The sequence below is a fragment of the Furipterus horrens genome, unplaced genomic scaffold (assembly GCF_987537825.1).
Source record: "Furipterus horrens unplaced genomic scaffold, mFurHor1.1.pri manual_scaffold_7, whole genome shotgun sequence".
Lineage (NCBI taxonomy): Eukaryota > Metazoa > Chordata > Mammalia > Chiroptera > Furipteridae > Furipterus > Furipterus horrens.
In genome coordinates, this window is record NW_028327177.1 from 24,851,285 (window position 1) to 24,875,667 (window position 24,383).

The 24,383-nt window shown below is 43.4% G+C and overlaps 1 protein-coding gene and 1 pseudogene across 2 annotated transcripts in view; one reads left to right on the forward strand and one right to left on the reverse strand.

Annotated features, from left to right (window-relative positions):
* BAALC (BAALC binder of MAP3K1 and KLF4) overlaps window positions 1-24,383 on the reverse strand; it is an 88,229-nt gene that overhangs the window by 38,324 nt on the left and 25,522 nt on the right. The window lies entirely within an intron of this gene.
* On the forward strand, window positions 5,187-6,042 carry LOC150004129 (CCR4-NOT transcription complex subunit 7 pseudogene; annotated as a pseudogene).

Consider the following 24,383-nt stretch of genomic DNA (forward strand, 5'->3'; position numbering starts at 1 on the left):
CATGAATAAATTAAGATACATAAACTATAAGTGCTCACCACAGTCGAATTCATCTTAGCATACTGTCAAGCAAAAATCAAAACGTTTATAAATTTCAGATACTGAAAGGTGAGGAAGAGGAGGGTGGGACTCTATGGGATTGTGGAAACTGTAACTGCGGGAAATGCAGGCAGTATTTCCTTTGTATCAGAGGTTCCTTTAGAACTCCTTACACTTCCCAGCCCTCCTCCTGCCCACACTGTGTAATTCCAATTTGCTGAAATACAAAATTATCAGTCCTTTCTCTTATTTTGAAAGGATATATTCTTCACTAGAGATCCCCTTCGACCTATGTAATAATCCCACAGTCCATTGTATACCCTAACGTTCTTAAATCATATGCCCCCCAAACTGAACTATCTTTTTCCCAATAACCCTCCTTCCATTTTCAGACCAGGTGGTCTGGGTTGGAGCACGTGACCAAGGGCAAAGCCAATCACCTCTCTGCATTCTCGGGAACCATGTGATTGGTTCAGGGGCGTCACCAGACACGAGTCAGCAAATCTATGGGAAAAGAGCCTCTCTCTTTGCCATTGGACTTGAACCTGAGAGCTGTGAGGTGGGGCTGCAGCAGTGGTCTGGCCACTGTGAGGGGACACAATGGAACCCACAAAGGAAAAGGGGCCTTGAGAGATGAAGAGGAGGGCAGGGCATCCTTGAACATCTGAGCCTTGAATCCTGCCTTGCCCCCAAGCCAGCCCTACCCTTTGCTTTTCTGTTCCCTGAGCCAACACAGCCCCGTTTTTTGCTTAGTTTTGTTTGGATGGATGTTGATTAGTTTATCACTTGTGAACAAGAAAGTCCCAGCTGACACACAGGGTAAACCACAGCTATGTCCTTCTATAGCACTCATCCAAGTTCCCTGGTACCTGGACGGCAATTCGCAAAAGATTCTCTCACCCATTTGAGCTTAAGCTGGGCTCTGCCCTGGTGTTCAGACAAGTCAGGGCAAACTGGTGGGTGCTAGCAGCATATTTGCATTAGGAACTAAGGAGCCTCCCCCCAAATAACTCACCTTAAGGAAGGAAGCCAGGCCCAGTAGGCCTCACCCAGCAATGAGGAGAGCCAAGCCTCAAGGTCGGAGGAGAGAAACGACTCTAAAGAGAATCATTATTTGCCCTTCAGATTTGTCTTCTCTCCACAACCTGACCCCATGGAGAGGAGGGGGCCGTAAGCAAGATCTCAGAAAGCTATTTGCCACAAATTATCTAAGACACGGGATACTAGCAATGCTACTTGGAGGCCCTCTCTAAAAGTACTACCTAACACATAAAGGGAAGAGGTCCTCCCCTACTTTATAACATAATCCTGCTCATTCTGGGTATGTCGGCTCTAGAACAGGGCTTCTCGCTCTCAGCACCATTGACGTCTGGGGACAAACAATTCTGTGTTGTGGAGCGGTGTCCGAAGCATTGCAGGGTGATTGGCAGAGCCCCTGACCTTACTCACTAGGTGCCAACAGCGGGCACCCCCAAGTTGTAACAACCAAAATGTCTCCAGACCTTGCCAAACATCCCCTAGGGGGCAAAATCGCCTGGTTAAGAATCACTGCTCGAGAGTGGTAATAACTTCAGTGCCCACTGGAAGTGGGCGAAATAAATGCTGCAAATATAAATGTGCCTGGACGACAGGTCAGTGCCCGGAATGGGGGGTGTGTGCGAAAGGGTAGCGAGGGAGGGTGCAGGTTTTTAAGCAGAAAGTCAAAAACGAAAAAGTAAAAGCAGGACCCCACGGTAGCAGTACAGCAGCTGACAGGATTTACTTGTGGGGCAAGCACTGCAGACCCACGGAAATGCTCTGGGAGGCTGCCAAGGGCTCAGGTCCTGAGAGGACAAGTCGTGGCAAGAAACCATGCAACTCGCTCGTTACTTCTCATGCAAGCCCAGCTGTACCCAGGGGCCAGTGAGACCTGACGACAACACTTGGATTCACTTCGGAAAATCCCCTAACCTTGAACAGTATTCAATAGCTTGATTCACAACGACCCATGACTAGTCTCTTAGTCACAAGTCAATTTACCAATGGTCACAGGCCGATCAACCCAGACTCCATTTCTGGGGCACAGGGGACAGAGAAAGCAGGATGGCGTTCCCCAGGCAAAGGTCATCAACAGTCTCCAGGGCAGCAGGATGACTGGCTGGGTGAAGAGGAGGCATTGAGACAGACAGAAATTAATATCTGTGGGCAATGGAAGTGGAGTTGGGCCACAAGAGGCAAGACCTTTTGGAATTTTTAAAAGGAACCAGATTCATGTATTCACCACATTTTTCTTTCAATTTAGCCTCTTATATCTAGTGCTAAGGTGCTAGAGTATAATGAGGATTGGTTTTGCTGTCAGAGCAGGGGTTCAAGTCCCTTACCCTCGCCTACTGGTTACTTGATATTGGGTAAGTTACGTCTGTATATCTTCTCTCTTATAAAGTAGCTAGAGCAGGCCCAACACTTAGTAGGTGCCTTGCCATGCTAGCTGATCTTCCATAAAGGGAAGCAGGAGATGACTCGTGAACCTTCGCTGAGTAGACAGTGATCATTTTGTGCTGTTACTTGATGGGCCCTGTGGGGGAACCAGACAGATGAGGCTTGGTCCCTGCCCTGAAGGGGCTTGACATTTCATTCTTCAATCCCATCCATCAATCATTTAGATTGTGTGCAAGTCGGGAACCCAGCACATGGGCTATAGTGAGGCTAACACAATTCCCTGGCAAAAGTAGAGAAAAAAAAAAGAGGTCTCATACAAAAAAAGAAACGGGAGGTCTCTAGACATGTACTAAGTAACTAAGGAGACAAAGTAGTGAACCCAAGGCTCCCACATATTCCCTCCCACAGTGCAGTGTATCTCAAGTTCAAAGCCCTTTGCACACTCATGACTGTCTCATTAATGATTTAGCTAATGCTTCTTCTGGTATTAGAGGACAAGCTCTCTGAAGGCAGGGAGTATGTCTGACTTACTTTCCACTATACTCTTAGCAACAGCACTCAGAAAACACTGAGAAAGAGAGCACAGTCATGTGCTACATGAGGATGTTTCAGTCAAAGACAGACCACACGTATGGTGGTGATTTCCTATGATCTTTTATACCACAAATACTTACCGTTGTGTTACGGCTGCCTGCAGTATTCAATGCAGTAACGTGCTGTACAGGTTTGTAGACCAGGAGCAATAAGCTATACCATACAGCCTCGGTATCCAGGAGGCTATGTTCTCCAGGTTTGTGCAAGCGTGCTCAATGATGTTTGCACAATGACGAAATCAACTAATGACACATTTCTCAGAATGTATCCCCATTGTTAAAGTGGCACATGACCGTACACCTTGAATTTCAAACATCACATTTTTGTTTCTGAAATTAGAGTATATTTTCAAATTGATGTGCATACTTAACCTTCTCAGTGTTCTTTCCTCCTAAAAGCTGTTATGAAAATGATTTCATAGTCTTCAGAGTTCTTAGGATCACAGAAAGCAGTTTTCTAGCTAACTGAACAATGAAAGCAGTGACTGATAAATTGCCCCAGTCTCCTCTGCCCCCATTAGAGATGAGGGATGGGTTTCCATGCCAGTTCAGAGAAAAGCCAGGGATTAAGATGTCCCATCATTCAACCATGTCTTAGGGAGCCACTGTTTGCCATGGGTGGAACAGGAAGATGGAAGAAACAAACACAAATTTAAGGTAGGTGCACCTAATAAAACGTACTTCTGGGTAAGCACAGGTACCCACAGAATTGTGATACAAGCTATCCCCTGGAAATAAAATGTTCTTCCATGGAAATGCAGAGAATGGTGCACACCTGGCGCTAGATGGAGGGTACCATGGTCTCTGTTCAGACCACCTGTGAGGCAGTAACGGAGGCCAGCTGGCCAGGGAGGCCTTCACATACAGTGTAATGCTTTAGTAGGGGCAAGACAGACTCCTCAATACATGGTGTTGGGAAAACTGGATATCCTCAAGCAGAAGAATGAAATCAGACCTCTCACAAAACTCACCACTCACAGAACTCAAAATGGATTAAAGATCTCAGTGTAAGACCTGAAACTGTAAAACTCCTAGAGGAAACAGGGAAAAAGCTCTTTGACATTGGTCTTGATGGTGATTTCTTGGATTTGATACTAAAAGCATAAATAAATAAGCAACAAAAGCGAAAATAAATAAGTGGGACTACACCACTAAAAAACCCAGCAAAGGAAACCATCAAAAAGTGAAAAGGCCGCCAATGGAGTGAATGGGAGAACATATTTGCAAATCATATATATGATAAGGTGTTAATATCCCAAATATAGAAGGAACTCATACAACAGCAAACAAATAAATAACAACAACAAAGAAACCCAAGCAACACAATTAAAAAATGGACAAAGGACCTAAATAAGTATTTTTCCAAAGAAGCTACACAAATGATCAACAGGTACATAAAAATGTGTTCAACATCACTAATCATCAATAAAATGCAAATAAAAACCACAATGAGATGTCACCTCACACCTGTCAGAATGGCTGTCACCAATAAAACCATAAATAACAAGTTTTGGCGAGGATGTGGGGAAAAGGGAACCCTCACGCACAGTTTGTTGGTGGGCATGTAAATTGGTGCAGCCACTACAGAAAACAGTATGGAGGTTCCTCCTAACATTAAAACTAGAAATATCATGTGATCCAGCAATAGCACTTCTGGGTATGTGTCTGAAGAAACTGAAGTCACTATCTCAAAGAGACATCTGCATCCTCAAGTTCACTAAAGATTATTTGTAAGAGCCAAAGCATAGAAACAACCTAAGTGTCCATCAATGACTACAGTAAATGGATAAAGAAATGTCTCTCACACACACACACACACACACACACACACACACACACACACACACAATGGAATATTACTCAGCCATAAAAAGAAAGAAACTAAGAGAAGCCAGGGTGCAGTACAGTGAGGTGCAGCTTTGGCTTTCCTTTTCCCCTTGGTGGGTGAAAAGTGTCTCTGGGGCATCCGCCTCTGCTGCCCACTGCCACCAGGGGCCATCTCTAGGGCAAGTAGGAGGAGGAGAAGGGTGAGCTTGTGACTCAAATACACAAACAAAAGATAAAGTATTTTATGAAACATATTCAATTGAGTATAATATTTTGATGCTTGGCAGCTAGCCTCCTTGGGCCCTCACTATGCCAGCAGCAATGGTAGATCATAGCCAAAGAATCTGTGAAGTTTGGTCTTGCAACCTGGATGAAGAGATGAAGAAAGTTCATCAAATTATTAAAAAATATAATTATGTTGCTATGAACACTGAGTTTCCAGGAGTGGTTGCAAGGCCTATTGGAAAATTCAGGAGCAATGCCAACTATCAGGACCAGCTATTGTGGTGTAATGTAGACTTGTTAAAGATCATTCAGCTAGGACTGACATTTATGAATGAGCAGGAAGAATAGCCTCCAGGAACTTCAACTTTCCAGTTTAATTTTAAATTTAATTTGGCAGAAGACATGGATGCCCAAGATTCTATAGAGCTACTAACAACATCTGGTATCCAGTTTAGAAAACATTAGGGGGAAGGAATTGAGGCTCAGTACTTTGCAGAACTTCTTAGGACATACGGAGTGGCCCTCTGTGAAGAGGTCAATTTATTATTTCATAATGACTATTACTTTGGCTACTTAATCAAAATCCTGACCAAGTCTAACTCGCCTGAAGAAGAACTTGACTTCTTTGCAATCCTCGATTTCTTTTTCCCCCTGTCACTTATGATTTGAAGTACCTCATAAAGAGCTGCAAGTCTCAACGGTGGTTTACAGGAAGTTGCTGAACAGTGAGAGCTGGAACAGATAGGACCACAAACATCAGGCAGGATCTGATTCATTGCTCACAGGAATGGCCTTTTTCAAAATGAGAGAAATGTTCTTCGAAGATCATACTGATGATGCCACATATTGTGGTCATTGGTGTGGCCGTGGTTCTAGTTCATCCCACGTACAGAATGGCGCAGGGAATGTATATGAAGAAAAAGCTAACAAGCTGTCATGATGTGAAATAGTCCTTTTAGTTCTATTTCATTTGAGCTACATATAAGTTGTATATAGGCTTTATCTCTGGGTGAATCCTTTGAACAAAAGACAGCACTTTTTTTTCTTTCATAGTCCATTTTATTTTTTGTCTTTCTGTACTAAGTATGACCATTCCTATCTTAGAGCTTAAACAGAAAGGCATTCAGGTTAAATTTGGCCTTAACTTAATATACTGGTTAGCAGGCGTGTGTGACAGAGAGTGGAAAAGCTGCATCATATGAACTTGAACAACCTGGGCTTGGTTTGCGTTTCCCCTTTCCTAAGTTAACTAGCATTGACTGCAATTTTTTTCCTGGTTTCATGTCTCCCTTCCATTCTGCAGGAGTTCTCTGCTATTTGAGATTACGGTCCATCAAGTTTGAACTTTAGAAAGTGATTCTGACTCAGATCCTCTGTTTTATCAGAAATTTTGGCTTTTTTGCTTTTAGCTGGAAAAATGACCATCTGCCAAATTTATAAAGTATTTACTCATTGTTTTATCTTATTTTATTTTTTATTATTATTGTTTTTTTAATCACTGTGTGGTTGCCTGTCATGCGCCTCCACCTGGGGACCTGACGTGCAACCTAATTATATACCCTGACTGGGAATCGAACCAGCAACACTTGGTTTGCAGGCTGACGCTCAATCCACTGACCCACAGGATATAGCACATACATTGTGCAAATGGTTGGTTCAGCAAGACTACAAAAAAAAAAATGACAAAAAACTACTGAGGACCGTAACAACTGCTGTTGCTGTAGACGTGTTTAATCTTCCAAGTACATCTAGTGTCTGTCAGTTTCTAACTGGCATGAGTAGATTGCTCTGTGACCGAAGAACTTTTTCAAACCAGCTTTACATCCTTCAGGAAAAATCCCTTGTTTGTGAATGGACGTTTATTGTCGGGAAACTGGTCTCCGAGATCTTGAGGCTGCAGTTGTTTTATGACAGCACATTTCCCTGGATCTGCTTCTTTTCATTCCATCACTGTTCACCCTTATTTTAATTTAAAAATATATATAGCCATACATATGAGCGACTGATTTGTTGATTCCACCAATCAATTTCATTAAAGTCCAAACACAGCAAATCTTTAAGTATATTTTGTACCAAATTAAATTAGAAGACAAAAAAAAAAAATGTGCTTTCATAGTTGTTACAAAGATCAAGAATGGAGAGATTTGGTGCACAGCAACAGAATATATTAGTTGTGTGTGTGTGTATATATATTATATATATACATATAGGTAATATATAGCTAATAAAATTACCTAAGGAGTGTAATGTTTATTTTTTGTGTATATCTTTGCAATCTACTTTATGTATATTGACAAAAGAGACTGTAAAGTAGTTAGCCATGCAGAATATATGAGTAGACCACAGCATGTGTAGGAAGGCATTTTGGTAATCATTAACTCTACCCATAAACAATGGATTACAAGTTATGATCTGTGTTATCTATACTTCAATCAGTAATATTAGCAAATCTCCAAATGTTAGTCACATTGGTTTGTTTTCCTTGTACATTTTTTTATTCATGATGTTGCAGTGCTGTAACTGGGTGGTCCTTTTTAAATAAAACATTATTTGCAAAACAGAGGGTATTATGTCTTTAAAGCTTTTGTAAATTAAAGCTTCAGAAATGTTCTTTAAAAAAAAAAAAAGGAAAGAAAGAAGCCAAGAGACCCTACCATTTGCAACAACATGGATGAATCTTGAGGGAATTATGTGAAGTGCAATAAGCCAGACAAAGATAAATATTGTATGATCTCATATGTGAAATCTTAAAAAAAACAAAACTGAACTTGAGGATTAAGCCCTTAGTCTGCTCTTGCAAGTATTCAAACAACTGAAGTTTTAAAAAAAATTGCTTTTGTAGTAACGATAAAAATTGCCATCTACCCTTTTGAAAAAAAAAAAAAAAACTGAACTCACAGAAACAGAATAGAATGGTGATTGCCAGGGACTGGGGGTGGGGGAGGAGGTGATCAAACTTCCAGTTATAAGATGAATAAATTCTGGAGACGTACAGCTTGATGACTATAGTTAGCAATGCTGTATTGTATACGTGAAAGTTACCAGGAGAGTTGATCTTAAAAGGTTTTACCACATACACACACACACACACACACACCACACACAAAGGTGATGGCTGTGTTAACTAACCTTATTGTGCTAGTCCCTTTGTCATATTTTTGTATACCAAATCATCATATTGTACACCTTAAACTTACGAAATAGTATATATCAATTATAGCTTGATAAAACTGGGGAAAAACATTGTAATGCTTTATTAGTACCATTGGGGTTAAACCTGTAGGTTCAAAAGTACCGTTTAGATACACTGTGATTTTTTTTTTTTTTCACAAACATGTTAAAAGTATTACCTAGCATAATGGGTTGAACTGTGTCCTCTAGAAATTCATACATTGAAGTCCTAACCCCCAGGACCTCCAAATATGACCTTATTTGGAGGAAGAGTTGTCACAGATGTAATTAGGTAAGATGAGGCATTAGGGGGGCCCTAATCCAAGAAGACTAGTTTCCTTATAAAAAGGAGAAATTTGAACGTAGACACATGCACCTCAGGAGAAGCCGTATGAAAGCAGAGATCAAGGCAGTTCTGCAAGCCAAGCAAGCCTACAGTTTGCCAGCAAACCACCAGGACCTAGGAAAGGGCACAGATTCTCCCTCAAAACCTCCAAAAGGAACCTGCACCATTATCTCAGACTTCTAGCCTCCAGAACTGGTAGAGAATAAATTCCTGTTGTTTTAAGCCACCCAGTCTGTGGTACTTTGTTACAACAACCCTAGGAAACTCATACACTTAGTCATCAAAGAGAAAGGACCGGCAGAAACCAGAGCAGGTGGCAGGTGGCCGAATCCTTTTTCCAATGAAAATGGCCATGTTTGGGGGAGGAGAGAAGCCTGGTGTCACACAGGCTCCCGTTTGCAATCCAATTCCTCCCACCTCCTGACAGGGTCTTGGGAATCACTAAACTTTGAGGCCTGGGGCAGAGCCCCACATGTTGTGCTCAGCCACTGGTGTCTTTTTTATAGGAAGGGATCAAAGTAACACAGGAACTTTGTTACTTTGATAAATTAACTTTATGTGTTAGAACTTTAGGATAACCACTAGAATATGGAAAAATTCCAAACTAGCAGAGGGGGAAAATATCAGAAATGAGAAAAAAATCCAAAAAAAGATTAAAAAAGAAAAAAAAATCAGAAACGTTTGAAGGACCAATTTGAAGAATGTATGCGTCCGTTTATCAGCAGAAGGCAGAGGGGAGGGGCTCCCCAAGAGGACAGGGCCAGCGACAGGAGCGGGTGGGGAAGGTTCCAAATGGTTAAACCAAGGCCATGAGAGAAGAGGCCAATTCAGACTGAGTCAAATGCTCACCTTGCAGTTATCGGGGCCTGGCAAGGTTTAAAATCATGCTTTTGCAGAAGAGCCAATCAGCTATATGTAAAAGACCAAATCAGGCACAAAGTTGCTTAGTGAGCATAGAATCAGAGCAGAAAGAAGATTTTGAGGCTGCACCACCCAGGCTTTGGAGTAGCGACGCTGGGAACAGTAAGATCACTCTGCTATCTGTCATTACACCCGAGCCCTCCCTTTCCACAGGACTGGATAAAAAAACTGAGACCTTATGCTTACCCAGCTCCTGCCTTGACCAGACTCCAAAGGTGCTGTTACACCAGGCAAGTAAATCACCTGAGCAAATGAGAGCTGTCTGCGGTGCAGTCCAGATGGGTCTCCCGAGTCTACGTGCCCCCTGATGGCCTTCTGTCATCCACTGGAGGTCATCCGTCCTCCTAGGATGAGTCACTACTTCTGGTTGCTGCTCTCATCTATTTTAAGTTGAAGATTCTCCTTAGCATCGAGTTCAGGATGTGACTTCTTATTATGTTTTTGCTTCTCACCCCCATATACACTTACAGGTGCTCACATACATTTTGAAGCCGCTGGGCCTAGAAGGGGAACAGAAGGCAACATGGACCAGAGGACACAGTCACCAGCTTTGTGACTTTAATTCACTAAACCTCTCTGAGCAGCACTTGCTCGCTTGTAAATTATGGATTGGATGTTAGGAGATTAAATGAGATTATCTCTATATAACACCTGTTTACTGTCTGATACATAGTAGGTGCTCAATAAATGGCAGATCTCTTCCCCCTGCAGCTCTCTACCTTTTGATCATAACTCTTATAGGAGACACAGTGTGGTAGGCAGAATAATGCTCCCCCAAAAACCAATCTTAACCCCCAGAACCTGTGAATATATTAGGTTACATGGCAAAGAGGAATTAAAGTTGCAGATGGATTAAGGCTGCTAATTCCAATTAAGGTTGACTTTAAAGTAGACAATCCTGGATTATCCAAGTGGATCCAATGTATCACAAGAGTCCTTAAAAGTGGGAGAAGGAGCCAGAGGAGTAAAAATCAAAGGGCAATGTGACTACTAAAGAACGGCACAGAGAGATGCAATGTTGCTGGCTTTGAAGGTGGAAGAAGGGGTCATGAACCAAGATATGCGGGCAGCCTCTGGAAGCTGGGCAGGGCAAGGAAATAGATTCTCCCCTAGAGTTTCCAGAAATGAGCACAGCCTTATCAACACCTTAACCTGGCAAGACTACATCAAGCTTCTAACCTACAGAACTGGAAGATAATAAATTGTTTATGCCACTAAGTTGGTGGTCATTTGTTATAACAGCAACAGGAAACCAACGCACCTGGCGTAATGGGAGTTTTCCTATCCTGCTCTCAGGGATCACACGTGGGAATTCAGTTAGTACCTAACGATGCTCTGCAATGACACAAACATGACTTCTATGCCTGGGGCCAATTTGAGTTATCATGTGCAGTAATACTCAGAGTTAGTAGGGCAGTATGGAGTAGGGGTGGTGGGGCTGGATAGTTATTCATCCCAACATCTGTTAGAAAAGGTCTGACCCTGCTAGCAATTCTGTGGCAGCTGTACTGAAGTCTAAATATGCACCTGCTGCAGGGAAACCTTCCATGTGACCCCTGGGCCAGAGAGGATATATCAAGGTCTGAATTGCCTGTTCTGAGCCCCTCCCCAGACATAGCCCTCCCATCATCTCCTCTCTCGCCTACACATAAGACCTGTGCAGCACATCTTGAACCAGCAGAGACCTTGGATTATTGTGTCTCTGAGCGAGGACAAAGGCAAGAGGGCAAAGGGCTGATGACCAAAACCGGGGGAATAAGGACAAGGGCATTTGGTGATGGAAGCACTTTGAACCTGCAAGAGAAGTAAGACAGTCCCTGTTGTCCCCCACTTCTCATCACCTTTGGGCTCTTGCCCACTGCCCACCCAGCAGCCATCCTCTTCCTTTTTGACAGACCCCATTTCCTGTGACAGAGGCTGAAAGACCAGCTCTGGCTCCCCCAGCTCCCCAGCAGCCCCTCTCCAGCCTGAGTGGGCCAAAGCATGTCTGGTTGGAGAGGGTCATGGTGATAGCTTCTACTTCCCCAGTGATTTGTTCTGTGGTGAGCGTGTGATTTCATCTGTCCCATGAGATGTAAATGCCATCTTCTAGGGGGCTTTTGGGAAGGAGACAAAGGCAAAGACTGCGCTCCCTGACTGTGAGCGGTGGTGCATGAGAACCAGGAGAGACCTGTCCTCACAGGGAAGGAGACCCGGAAGGCTGACCTGACTGCACAGTAAAGTTAATGAACTCTGGTGCACTCCTGCCTCCCAGCTGCTTGCTAGGGGAGATGACAAATTCCCGACTGTACAGCAGCGCCTGGGGGAATTCTGTTGCTTGCAGCTGAAAGCTCTCTCACAGATAAGCATTTTGGGATTAAAGCAGATGTCAGGGATTCCTGGTCAGTTAGCTGCTCCTGATGGAGACATGAGCTAAGCAGACAACACAATCAATGAGGTGGTGCCCCTATCCTCAGGACCTCGTAGTCCAGTGCTACGAGGATGGAAACCCCTTCCTACTCTGGATTCCAGAGTCATGAAAATAGTGTGCGTCCTGTCACTTAACTTTCAGCCCACAGTTAAGTCTCCCTAGAGAGCATTGATTTTTGGATGGAAAATTTATTTTCTTAAAAGCCCCAATAGTCCATATAACTCACCTGCTTGGCCTCTCTCTCCCCCCTCTTCTCCACACCACAGAATGAGGTGGAGCGCAAGAAAAGCCACTTGGGCATAACAGCATCTGCAGCAGGCACTTTGTGGAGTTCACCTCAAAAGCGAGTGACCTTCAAACACTCTTACCATTGTGTGGACCTGAACAATGGCACACTGGGAAGGGAGCTGGCTGTCGCCCCACACTATAGCCTCAGAAAATGTAGTCAGAGTGCAGATGTTGCACGACTGCAGATAAAGAAGTGCAGAACTCTCATGTTAATTAACACTATGGTAAACCGGGGTGGGACACGGGACAGCAAAGGAGGCAGAATGAGGACAAAAGGAGTCGGGGCTCTGGATGAAGCAGAAAAGGAATTCCACATTTCCTTTTCAGCTGAGAGCGCCACTCAAAATCTTTGTGAGGAGAGATCAGGAGCTAGCCCCTGAATGCACACTGGAAAACCCATCTGTCACAGAGTCCCGTTATATGTACACATGGCTAGGGAACAGCATAGGTTTACTCCGTGAGACAGCTTTGGAGCTTCTCAACTTCACTTCATCGCCAGGTCCCAGGTTAATGGGACACAACTTGAACCTGATACTAAAGTGAGCCCTGCGACCAGTGTAGCACAGAACAAGGTCTGAGCAAGGTACAACCTGGTCTGGGTGGGCCCAACCACTCATCAGGGGACAAGCTAAAGGTGACTTCAAGCAGCAGGGAAGTCAAGGCTCCTAAGAGCCTGAATTTCACCTCCTGCAGTTACTCCATGGGACCTTGGGGCAAGCTGATTATTCTCACTAACCCTTTGTTTCCTGGTCTATGAAATGAGATTATAGCACCTACTTCACAGGATGGCTATGAGAATCAAGTGAAACAATCCACGCAGCATGTACACAGAGAGTGCTAAGAAGAGTTAGTATATAATAGCTACTATTAACCAAATTCTCTTTTATTCTGTTACGGCCATTAGGTCCAAATCCTCTGTAGCTATGGATTCCCTAGGTCCTGGGGAAATCAACAGACATTAAGACGGATATGATTCAGCTACAGCCCATGAGGAATTTTATTAGTTAGTAGCATCGAATTACCTCAAACCACTCATGCTACTCCCAGTCACAGCCTGACACCCCCAGGAAATGTTTGCAAAAATTAATACTCTAAAATGACAACTTCTCATCAACCCAGACCCTCCCCCTTCACCCCACACCATAACCATCCACATCCTTCTGACACCGGGGAGTGGTAGGGAGGGATGCTTATGGGACAGCCAGTGGCTATTGCACCTCTACTCTTTGTCCTGAGAATGTCTCTCTTCTTTTAAATATTGCAAAAGGCCCTAAACCCCAGGGGCAAACTAAACTCTACACCTTTTATCCCAGGGAGAGGAAAACCACCTCTTTTTCCCTTTCCCTATCAAGCTATTCTTAAGGATGCTAGAGAGTTCTAATCTAATTATCCAGAAAAGTAAGGAGAGCAGAAAAGCCACAGGTCTTGGGTTATCCAGAGCCACTTGCTTTAAGAAGCTGAACTGATAATAAAATCTGAGGATCTGCAAATCTTTGTCTTGGTTCATTTTCAATATTATCTTCATCTTCATATAATCCTTGTGATTACACCTCAGCTTATTTTTCTCCTTTCCAGAAAGGGTTTCCCCAGGAAAGCTTGCTCAACTCCAAAGAACTTCCGAGCAGCACCCGCCCCCTTGCACCTAACTCTTTCCCTTATTTTGTCCAATCCTCCTCTGAAGTCCCACCGGTCTGTATTTTCCACGTTACCTCTCCCTGGACCCTGCCATAGAATCCCAGGAAGGAGGCCAGGGCTTGAAGGATGCTGAAGTCGGAAGATTCCTTCCTTAAGCTGCTACAGTGTGTGAAGTCAATGCTCTTCCAGGCCCGGACTGACGCTCTGCCAAGTTTTTGTTTGGCAGTTAGCATCCAAGTCTCGATCCCAGAGGCCATGTCCTCCCTGGGCCAAGCACAGGGGCCCTGGTGCAGCCAGCCTGGAAATCCCAGGTTCAGCTCCCTGTATAGTCAGCCCCCTGAGAGTCCGTGATGACTGGTACCAATGAGCCGCTGGCACCACATGCTCTGAACACTGCGCGGTTTAGCCCACTTGCTTTCTTCTTCCCTGGGCTCCAGTGGTCTTCTGTTCTCCGTCTTGCAGTTACAGTCTCCTCACTAGCCCGCCCTGTCCTAGCTTTGATCTCTTGGCTATCCACCTGCTCCCTTGTTTTTTACAGCTCCCCATTCCTGCAACCCCATCTTTTATCATTCTCTTCTGGGCCTGCCAGTAATCTCAGAACCTGGCCATAATATAAAAGTAATACTTACGAGCAAAATTCTATACAATATAGACTATACAATATAGACTAATAAAGACAACTGTAGTAGGTAGAAAAGGAGGTGAACATAGCATTGTTACTTACATATAAATTAAGGCCCAATTTTTCAAAAGCAATGCACACAAGGAATTGCCCATCTGCCGACACCCTCTGCACACCTGAAATGGAGAGTTTTTGCTTTTTCCATATTATTTCCTCAATCCATTATTATTGTTCTAATTGGGAAAGATGTTCGCAGGAAAGGTTTTAATAAAGTCTCTTTTTTTCTAAAGACTGTTTTGCTCTTATTCACAAAGAAAATTTTCTTTTAAAGCAGGTAGAAAATGTATTTATGCTCTGCCCTGGGCCATTAGCCCTGAGGCCCTGAGGCCCTGAGGCCCTGAGGCCATCTTCTCCCACCCACCTGCACATCATTTCTATTCACTGCTGAATATGCATCTCCAGGAATGATCTGCCCACAGCCTCATCTTTCCAGTAAGACTACCAGTTCTCTCAGGACAGAAACCCAGTATTAGTCATCATCCAACCTGGAGCCTAGTACAGTACCTGGCACATAATCGGTGCTCAGAAGTGTTAATGACTCCAAAATGACTGCCTCAAATCTGTTTTGGGATAAGACAAGATTTAACTGAACACACGCCATCATGAATTAGCTGTTTGTCTTTGGGGAAGCCTTCTCCACTCCTGTTGCTCAGCTGTAAAATGAGGAGTTTGAACCAGGACTACTGAATCTCCAAGGCTCCTGTACTGCTAAGTCTGTGACTCCTGATAGGGTGTATTGTGTTTCTGCCCAGCACAGTGACCCTGTAATTGGTAGTTTTATTTGTAAAGAACAATTATCCGAAACTTGGGAATAGTGTCAAAAGATGATTCATGTCACGCTAGGAGTACTTCCTAATAAGTTCACCTGAAAGTCTTCTGACTCTGTGGGCCCTACAGTCTAGAATCATGGCTCTCAACCAGGATGACTACCCCAGCACACATCTGGAGATGTTTTGGTTGTCAGTTGGAGGACAGCTATTGGCATCTCATGGGGAGAGGCCAGGGATGCCATTAAACATCCTATAACGCACGGTACAGTCCCCACAACACAGTTTTCTGGGCCACAAATGTCAATAGTGCCAAAGTTGAGAAATTCTGGAGTGTGCAATTTTGTTTGCACTTCTAATTAGGGCCAAACATTTTATAGTTCTTCGAACTGATGAGTGATGACTTCCTTTTCCACCTGATGGAGAAGATAACCCCAAAGACCATGGGTTTTTTTTTCCTTCATAGTATATAACAAGTTTTGTATTTAATTTAGCAATCTTATCTCCTATTTCCTTCTTTCCACTGCCTCGTTAAAAAGAATTCCTCATATTCTCTTTTTACCTGAGTTAGTTATTTTGTTATTAAAGTAAACTTTTGATTTTGTAGATTCACACGCACCTGTAAGAAATAATACCAAGAAATCTGAGTGTCCTTTACCAGTTTTCCCAGAGCTGTAGTACAAGATCACATCCAGGATGTTGATGTTGGTGCAATCCACCCATCTTACTCCCCAATTTTACTTGTACTCATTTGTGTATTTGTATTTAGTCCTATACAGTTTTATCACATGTGTAGGTTCATACATCCACCACCAGTCAAGACACAGAACAGTTCCATCAGCACAAGGCTCCCTGGGGCCTCCCATTTAATAACCACACCCTCATATTCTCTTTTGACCTGACTTTATCATCCTGCTGTAACCCTCATTCATGAATTAAACAGACAGTTGCACATGTTTATTCCTTGTATGAGGATTAAGTTTTTAATATTTTGAGAAATGTACATTGATATATTCCTTTGGCGTTAATGAAATTATCCAATTAAGTGGCAGCTCCAGGCTGAGCTCTGTTGATCAGATGGTTCCTAATTTCTCCACCACCAGAGACTAAAGTATTGAAAATGTGCCCAGAACACAAGGTGACCTTGAGAAAACTACTCATCTTCTTTGTGATTCAGTTCCATATTCTGTAAAAAAAATATAATAACAAATCCTATTTCGAGGAGTTCATGGAGAATTCAATTAGAGATGCTTCTCAACTTACATCCTCGTAAATCCACTGTAAACTGAAACTGTGGACCTAACCTATGGATGTCATAACTTAGCCTAGCCTACTTTAAATGTGATCAGAACACTTACATTAGCCTACATTTAGGTAAAATCATTTAATACACAGCCTGTTTTATAATAAAGGGTTCAATCTCTTATGTCATTTATTCTGTATATCATTTTTCACCATTAGAAAGTCAAAAAAATTGTTAGTCAAACTACCTTAAACTGGGAGCCTTTTGTAGTTAATACACAGAAAGCACTTAAAATAGTACAGTATGTTCTCATTTAATACCCATGACAACCCTCTGAGGTAAGTGCTCTTATCATCCCAATAAACAACTAAGGAAATCAGGGATAGGGAAGTTCAAGTAACTTTTCCAAAGTCTCGATTTAGTAATAGGCAGAGTCAGAATTATAACTATGGACTCTGTGATTTCAAGTATCGCCTTTGCCCTACTCACTTCAGGAGGACATTGGGCAGCTGTACTCAATAAAAACCAAAAGCTCAGGCTCCAGAGGAGCCCAGGCTGCTGAGAAGGTGGGGGATTTTGCATGGAATAGGTAGATAGCAGAGAAACAAATTCTGAGATCCGAATACCCCCACCACCTTATTTCTGGAGTTTGAGAAATATCCCTCTGAACAACAAATTCAACAACAACAACAAAAACCACAAAGAAAAAAAAAACCTTTATAAAATGAGTGAAAGGATATTTTTGCCTACACTTTTCTTCCCACACAAAGCTGGAAACACGTGGGGGGCGGGGGGGAACAGCACTCATCAGCTCCAACTCATTTAGAAAAGAAGAAGGTAGCACAGCAGAGACAGGATGGGTGGGCCCCAGAGCCTCCACCCTCAACAAGTCAAAGATTTTAACTCATAGTTTTTCCTTTGAAATATTGTTTTAAACTGAGGCACAATGAGGAGCTTCCTGGATCATGTCTTAGGCAAGATAAAACTTCAGTAGGTCAATAGCCCCGGAACAGAAAGCTCACAGTTGGAAAACGCTGGGAGAAAACAAAGCAGAGGCAGAACTTGAACTATCCTCATGAGTCCTTAGCATCTCAAGTTCTGGGCCGCAGAGATGAGTGGGTGCCCTGGGCTGGTGCAATGAGAAAAATGAGTTAATATTGTGGGTATGTCTGGGTGCTAAGGTTGTCCACGTCCTTTTTTTGCAAGATTGGTATGCTCTCCTGTGGGGAACTAAAAAGTTCCTCGGCTAAAGTCTTGCTGACCGGCATCCTAAAGTTCTGCTTGGCGTGGCCTCATTATCCCATAATAGTTGTCTGCTCCTAATTAGGGGCAACTTCCCTCTTTCTCTTCCTGGGAGTTGCTGTCCTTCATTTTAACTCTTATCCGTTAGATAACGCCCCAGGTGCGGCTGCGCTCCTCCCTAGGCTGCGCTCCTCCCTAATGAAAACTTCCTCTTCTCCTGAGCTACAAAAATGCTGTTGTGACGAAGAATAAACGAGACTTGATCAGAGCACTGTCTTGTCTCCATTCTTTGTGCCTCTTGCCCCTTTCTCATCCTCACTCCCCCTCTAGGGTCCTCGTTGCTCGACCTGCGGGACGGGTCAAGTGGCGCCCAACGTGGGGCCCGAGAACGGGGGACTCAGTGAAGGACGTCGTTCGAGGAGCCGGCTAAGTAGAGAAGAGGAAAAGGCTACGCGGGAACCTGCCGCGCTGACCTCACCTCGGTAAGTGAACGGCGATCATGGGGCAAGAAATGAGCCGACATGAGCTTTTTGTTGAACAGCTCGGATAGGCATTAAAGGCACGAGGAGTAAAGGTTAAAGTAAAACAGTTGCTGAAATATTTTGATTATATCAAAGACTTATGTCCCTGGTTTCCCACTGAAGGGAACATTGATCCACAACGGTGGAAAAGAGTAGGGGATGCCTTAAAAGACTTTTATGATACGTTTGGTCCGGAGAAGGTTCCTGTAACCGCCTTCTCTTATTGGAATCTAATAGATGAACTCTTATCTCAAAGACATAGTGATCTGGTAGTAGCTAATGTAGTAAAAAAGGGTCAAAATATCTTAAAGACAAATCATAAGGAGGAAAGTAGAAAAAATAAAATAAATGACAGCCGAGAGGAGGATAATTTAATATCTCTTGAAAATGACGGTGAGGACGAAGTAGTTGAACCGAAAGAAAAACAGGACAGTCCGAAGTGTAAGCCGTCAGAGTTTCAGATTACAGAAGGGGGAGCTGCGGCACCTAAAGAAGTGTCGGTGAAATCAAAAAAGAAGTCATATCCAGACCTATCAGAATATACTGCAAATCATTCTGACGAGGGAGAGGTTAATTGGGATCGCTTGGCAGAAGAGGCAGCCAAATACCATAACCCTGAACGGCCGCCTCTGAAAACAAGGCCACCGCCCTATATCTCACCCTCCGCTCCCCCTTCTGCATACCCTGTTATTAATCCTCGAGAAGAACTGAGGAATAAAATTGAATATTTAAAAGAACAAATACAATTAGAAAAGGAGCATCAGGAATTAATAAGACAATTAGAGGGGCTAAAAATAGGAAAGCAAAGAAAAGAACTTGAACCCTCTGTAGAGGGCCCCCAAAGCCAGAGGCCCCCAGTCAGAGGAGCGGCCCCCAAACTTCCCCTTCAGTCAGGACTAATACCAGGCTTGGAGGAAATAGAGGCATTTCCAGTGTCGGAAACAGTAGATGCCCAGGGACAGGCCTGGCGACACCACACTGGATTTGATTTCAAAGTCATAAAGGAATTAAAAACTGCAGTAGCTCAATACGGAGCCACGGCTCCTTACACTATGGCCATTTTAGAATCGGTCACAGATCAGTGGCTCACTCCAAGTGATTGGCAAACATTGGCTCGAGCAACTCTAGCTGGAGGGGACTATCTCCTATGGAAATCAGAATATGTAGAAATCTGTAAGGATACTGCTAGACGCAATATGCAGGCAAATAATGGGTGGAATTTTGATATGTTAATTGGAGAAGGTAACTATGGAATTAGTGACAATCAAATGCAATATGATCCAGGACTTTTTGCTCAAATTCAAGCAGCAGGTACAAGAGCATGGAGGAAGCTCCCCACTAAGGGTGATATGAGCTCCTCTCTCACTAACATTAAACAAGGACCAGATGAGCCTTTTGCAGATTTTGTCCATAGACTCATTACTGCAGCTGGTAGGATTTTTGGTAGCGCTGACGCTGGCACAGACTTTGTTAAACAATTAGCTTTCGAAAATGCGAATGCTGCCTGCCAGGCAGCTATAAGGCCATACAAAAAGAAAACTGATTTAAGCGGATATATACGCTTGTGCTCTGACATCGGAGCGGCCTACCAACAAGGCCTCGCCATGGCTGCAGCGATGCAGGGTTTTACTGTTAAGCAGTTTCTAGCTCAACAAGGGAAGAAAAAATGCTTTAGTTGTGGAGAAATTGGTCATTTTGCAAGAAATTGCAAAGGGAAAAAGGAATCTAATAATAAAACTCCAGCTCCAGGGTTATGTCCCAGATGCAAAAGGGGAAATCATTGGGCAAATGAATGCAAATCTAAAATGGATGCCCAGGGCAACAGTTTGCCACCTATACAGGGAAACGGGAAAAGGGGCCAGCCCCAGGCCCCCAAACCCAAACAAATCTATGGGGCAGTAAGCTTTGTTCCGTCAACCAGCAATCCGTTTCAAGCCTCCTCAGAGCCACAGCAGGAAGCGCAAGATTGGACCTCAGTTCCTCCACCCATACAGTATTAACCCCGGAAATGGGGGTTCAGGCTCTTCCCACGGGAATATTTGGCCCTCTTCCCGATAATACCTTTGGTTTAATAATAGGCCGCAGTAGTTCGACCATGAACGGTCTGCAGGTCCTCCCAGGAGTCATAGATAATGATTTTGCCGGAGAAATCAAGGTCATGGTTTCCTCCCCTAAACATATTAACACCATTGCTTCAGGCCAAAGATTTGCACAATTACTGCTCCTGCCTTTACTCTCTACTGCCAATACTGCCATCTCGCAGTACAGAGGTGATCGTGGATTTGGGTCCTCTGACGTTTTTTGGACTAAAATTATTTCAGCACAAAAGCCCACTATGCTACTATGGCTAGATGGCAAGGAGTTCTCTGGCCTAATAGACACTGGGGCAGATGTTACAATTATAAAAAGAGAAGATTGGCCTGAAACCTGGCCCTTAGACACAACCATGACTCATTTAAAGGGAATAGGACAAAGTCAGAACCCTGAGAGAAGCTCTAAATTATTAACTTGGAAAGATCAGGAGGGAAATCAAGGTACCATCCAACCATATGTTATAGCCGGTCTACCTATAAATCTTTGGGGAAGGGACCTCGTATCTCAAATAGGGCTAATAATAGGAAGTCCCAACACCACGGTCACCACCCAAATGTTAAGAGCAGGATACATACCAGGTCAGGGACTAGGAAAGAATAGCACAGGTATAACGGCACCTATAAACACTCCTCCAAAAAATGACAGAATAGGTTTAGGCCATTTTTCTTAGGGGCCATTGACACTCCTGTGGCCCATGCTGAAAAAATTACTTGGCTCTCCGATGAGCCGGTATGGGTCGATCAATGGCCTCTTACTAGTAAAAAATTGCTAGCCGCACAACAGTTGGTACAGGAGCAACTCGAGGCTGGCCATATTGTCCCCAGTAACTCTCCATGGAACACCCCTATTTTTGTTATCAAAAAGAAATCAGGCAAGTGGCGATTACTACAAGATCTAAGAGTAGTGAATCGGACTATGGTACTCATGGGAGCCCTACAGCCAGGGCTCCCTTCACCCGTCGCCATACCATTAGGCTATTTCAAAATAGTCATAGATTTAAAAGACTGTTTTTTCACCATTCCCTTGCATCCGGAAGATCAAAAGCGCTTTGCGTTCAGCCTGCCAGAAACAAATTTTAGGGCACCCATGAAAAGATTTCAGTGGCGTGTCCTGCCCCAAGGGATGGCAAATAGTCCTACTTTGTGTCAATCTTTTGTAGCCACAGCTCTACAATCTATAAGAAACCGCTGGCCTGACATGTATATAATACATTATATGGATGATATATTAATTGCAGGCAAGGCAGGAACTGAAGTTTTAAAATGCTATGATGAAATGCGCATTGCTCTGCAAAACAATGGTTTAGAAATAGCTCCTGACAAGGTACAACTCACTGACCCGTACAATTATCTAGGTTTCCAATTAAGGGGGTCCCAAGTTTCTTCTCAAAAATTAGAATTAAGATTAGACAAACTTAAGACACTGAATGACTTCCAAAAACTTCTAGGTGACATCAATTGGCTAATGCCCTATTTGAAAATCAGCAAAGGGGAACTTAAGCCACTATATGATATCCTTCACGGGGACGCTAATCCCACATCCCCCCGTGAACTCTCCCCTGAAGGGAGACAGGCTATACACAAGGTTGAACATGCTATTCATTCCCAGGCTACTACTTTTATAAATTATGACAAACCTCTAAAATTTATTATATGTAAAACAACACTCTCCCCTACAGCTGTATTTTGGCAAACAGCACCTCTTATGTGGATCCATCTACCGGCCACTCCTAAAAAGGTCATTGAACCATATTATCAATCTGTAGCTGAGCTCATTATAAAAGGCTGTGATCGGGGTAAATGCTATTTTGGCAAGGAGCCAGACATAATAATCCAACCCTATAACCTTGATCAAATTAATTGGCTCATGCAATCTACTGATTCTTGGCCCATTTCCCTGGCTTCCTTTAAGGGGACGTTAGATAATCACTATCCTCCAGACAAACTCCTTAATTTTGCTAACAGGCATGAGTTTGTTTTTCCCCTACACACAGCATCACAGCCGATAGCAAATGCCTTATTAGTATTCACTGATGGGTTGTCCACTGGCAAAGCAGCTTATACATATCTAGATAAAGAGGTATCATTTATGACCAAAAGCACCTCTGCTCAAATAACAGAGCTGCAAGCAGTACTGGCGGTTTTTTCTGCTTTCCCCGACCATCCGCTTAACATATACACTGATAGTGCTTACATTGCACACTCTGTACCCTTACTAGAGACGGCTGGCCAAATAAAGAGCACCTCCAATGCTGGAGAACTGTTTAGACAATTACAAAGATTAATCATTCAAAGGTTACATTCATTTTACATTGGACACTTACGTGCTCATTCCGATTACCGGGTCCCCTAGCTGAAGGGAACCAAAAAGCTGATCTTGCCACCTGAACTCCCCAGGTCTCTCAATTATTTGTGGCCAATAACAGCATTCAGGACAAACTCGCTGCTGCACAAAATAGCCATCAACTACATCACCTTAATGCAAAAACATTACGTCTTATGCATCACATCACAAAAGAACAAGCTAGGCAAATAGTAAAGAATTGCCCATCATGTGCTATCCATTTACCAACCCCTCATCTAGGAGTAAATCCTAGAGGGCTAATTCCTAACGCTCTATGGCAAATGAATGTTACCCATTTTTCTGACTTTGGCAATCTTAAATACATACATGTTACTATAGATACCTATAGTGGATTCATTTTTGCTTCCCTTCAAACGGGCGAAGCCACCAAACATGTCATTAGCCATATGCTGGCCACCTTTGCAGTATTAGGATGTCCCCAACAACTAAAAACAGATAATGGGCCAGGATACATTAGCTCTAATTTCTCTCAGTTTTGCAAACGTCTCAACATCCAACACATTACAGGTATCCCTTATAATCCACAAGGGCAAGGAATAGTAGAAAGGGCAAATCAAACTCTTAAAATTACTTTAAATAAAATAAAAAAGGGGGAATGGTATCCCACGAGGGGGTCACCAAGAAACATCCTTTCCCATGCCCTCTTTATACTCAATTTTTTAAATTTAGATGCTAGTAGCCAGTCTGCAGCCACTCGCTTTTGGCAAACCGAAACTGAAAAGCAATTCGCTTCGGTCTTGTGGAAAGATCCACTAACTAATTCCTGGCATGGCCCAGACCCAGTACTTATCTGGGGCCGAGGATCAGTGTGCATCTACTCTAAAGAAATGAAGTCCGCCAGATGGCTACCGGAACGTCTGGTTAAACAAATAAATAGCAAGTCTGACACAATAAATAACCACAACTAAACCCAGGGATAAGGATTTACCCTGAGGAAAATTTCCTTATTTTCTATTTCAGGACATGTTCAAGAAGAACGTAATCCTGCTGCTCGGGGTACTACTGCATTTTTGCCCGGACATAGAAGGTGGCCTTGGGGGGCCGCAAAATGGAGATCCCTACCTTGCATTATTCGGGCCCCCCTGCAGCTGTGGGGGAGGTATTGCCACCAATTACGCCACACCCAGTCACTATACCAAAATTGTAGATTGTGGCACAAAAAAGGCCTATCTCATATATGACATGACCTTTGCAGGGGTCTCTGAACAGAGGTGGTATTGTGTAAATAAGCCTCCTGTCATACCCGCTACCAATGACAAACCAGGAGCATGTCCCAAGGAATGCACCACCATCTATAATCAGATGCATTCTACCTGTTATGAGTCAGTACAGGAATGTACCTCCTCTAATGTCATTTATTTTACTGCCATACTGCAAAAAGTGCAAAATGCTATTGACCAAGGAGATTGGGGGTCCAACCCTTCACCAATTGGGTCTACTAAGTATCTACAGGCCTCTTGCCAAAGCACTGTTGGAAAGCCAGTATGCTGGCATAAGAAGGCCCCTGTACATGTTTCTGATGGTGGTGGTCCTCAAGATAGAATAAGAGAAATTGAAGTGCAAAAACAAATAGAACACCTCATAACAAGCCTGCATC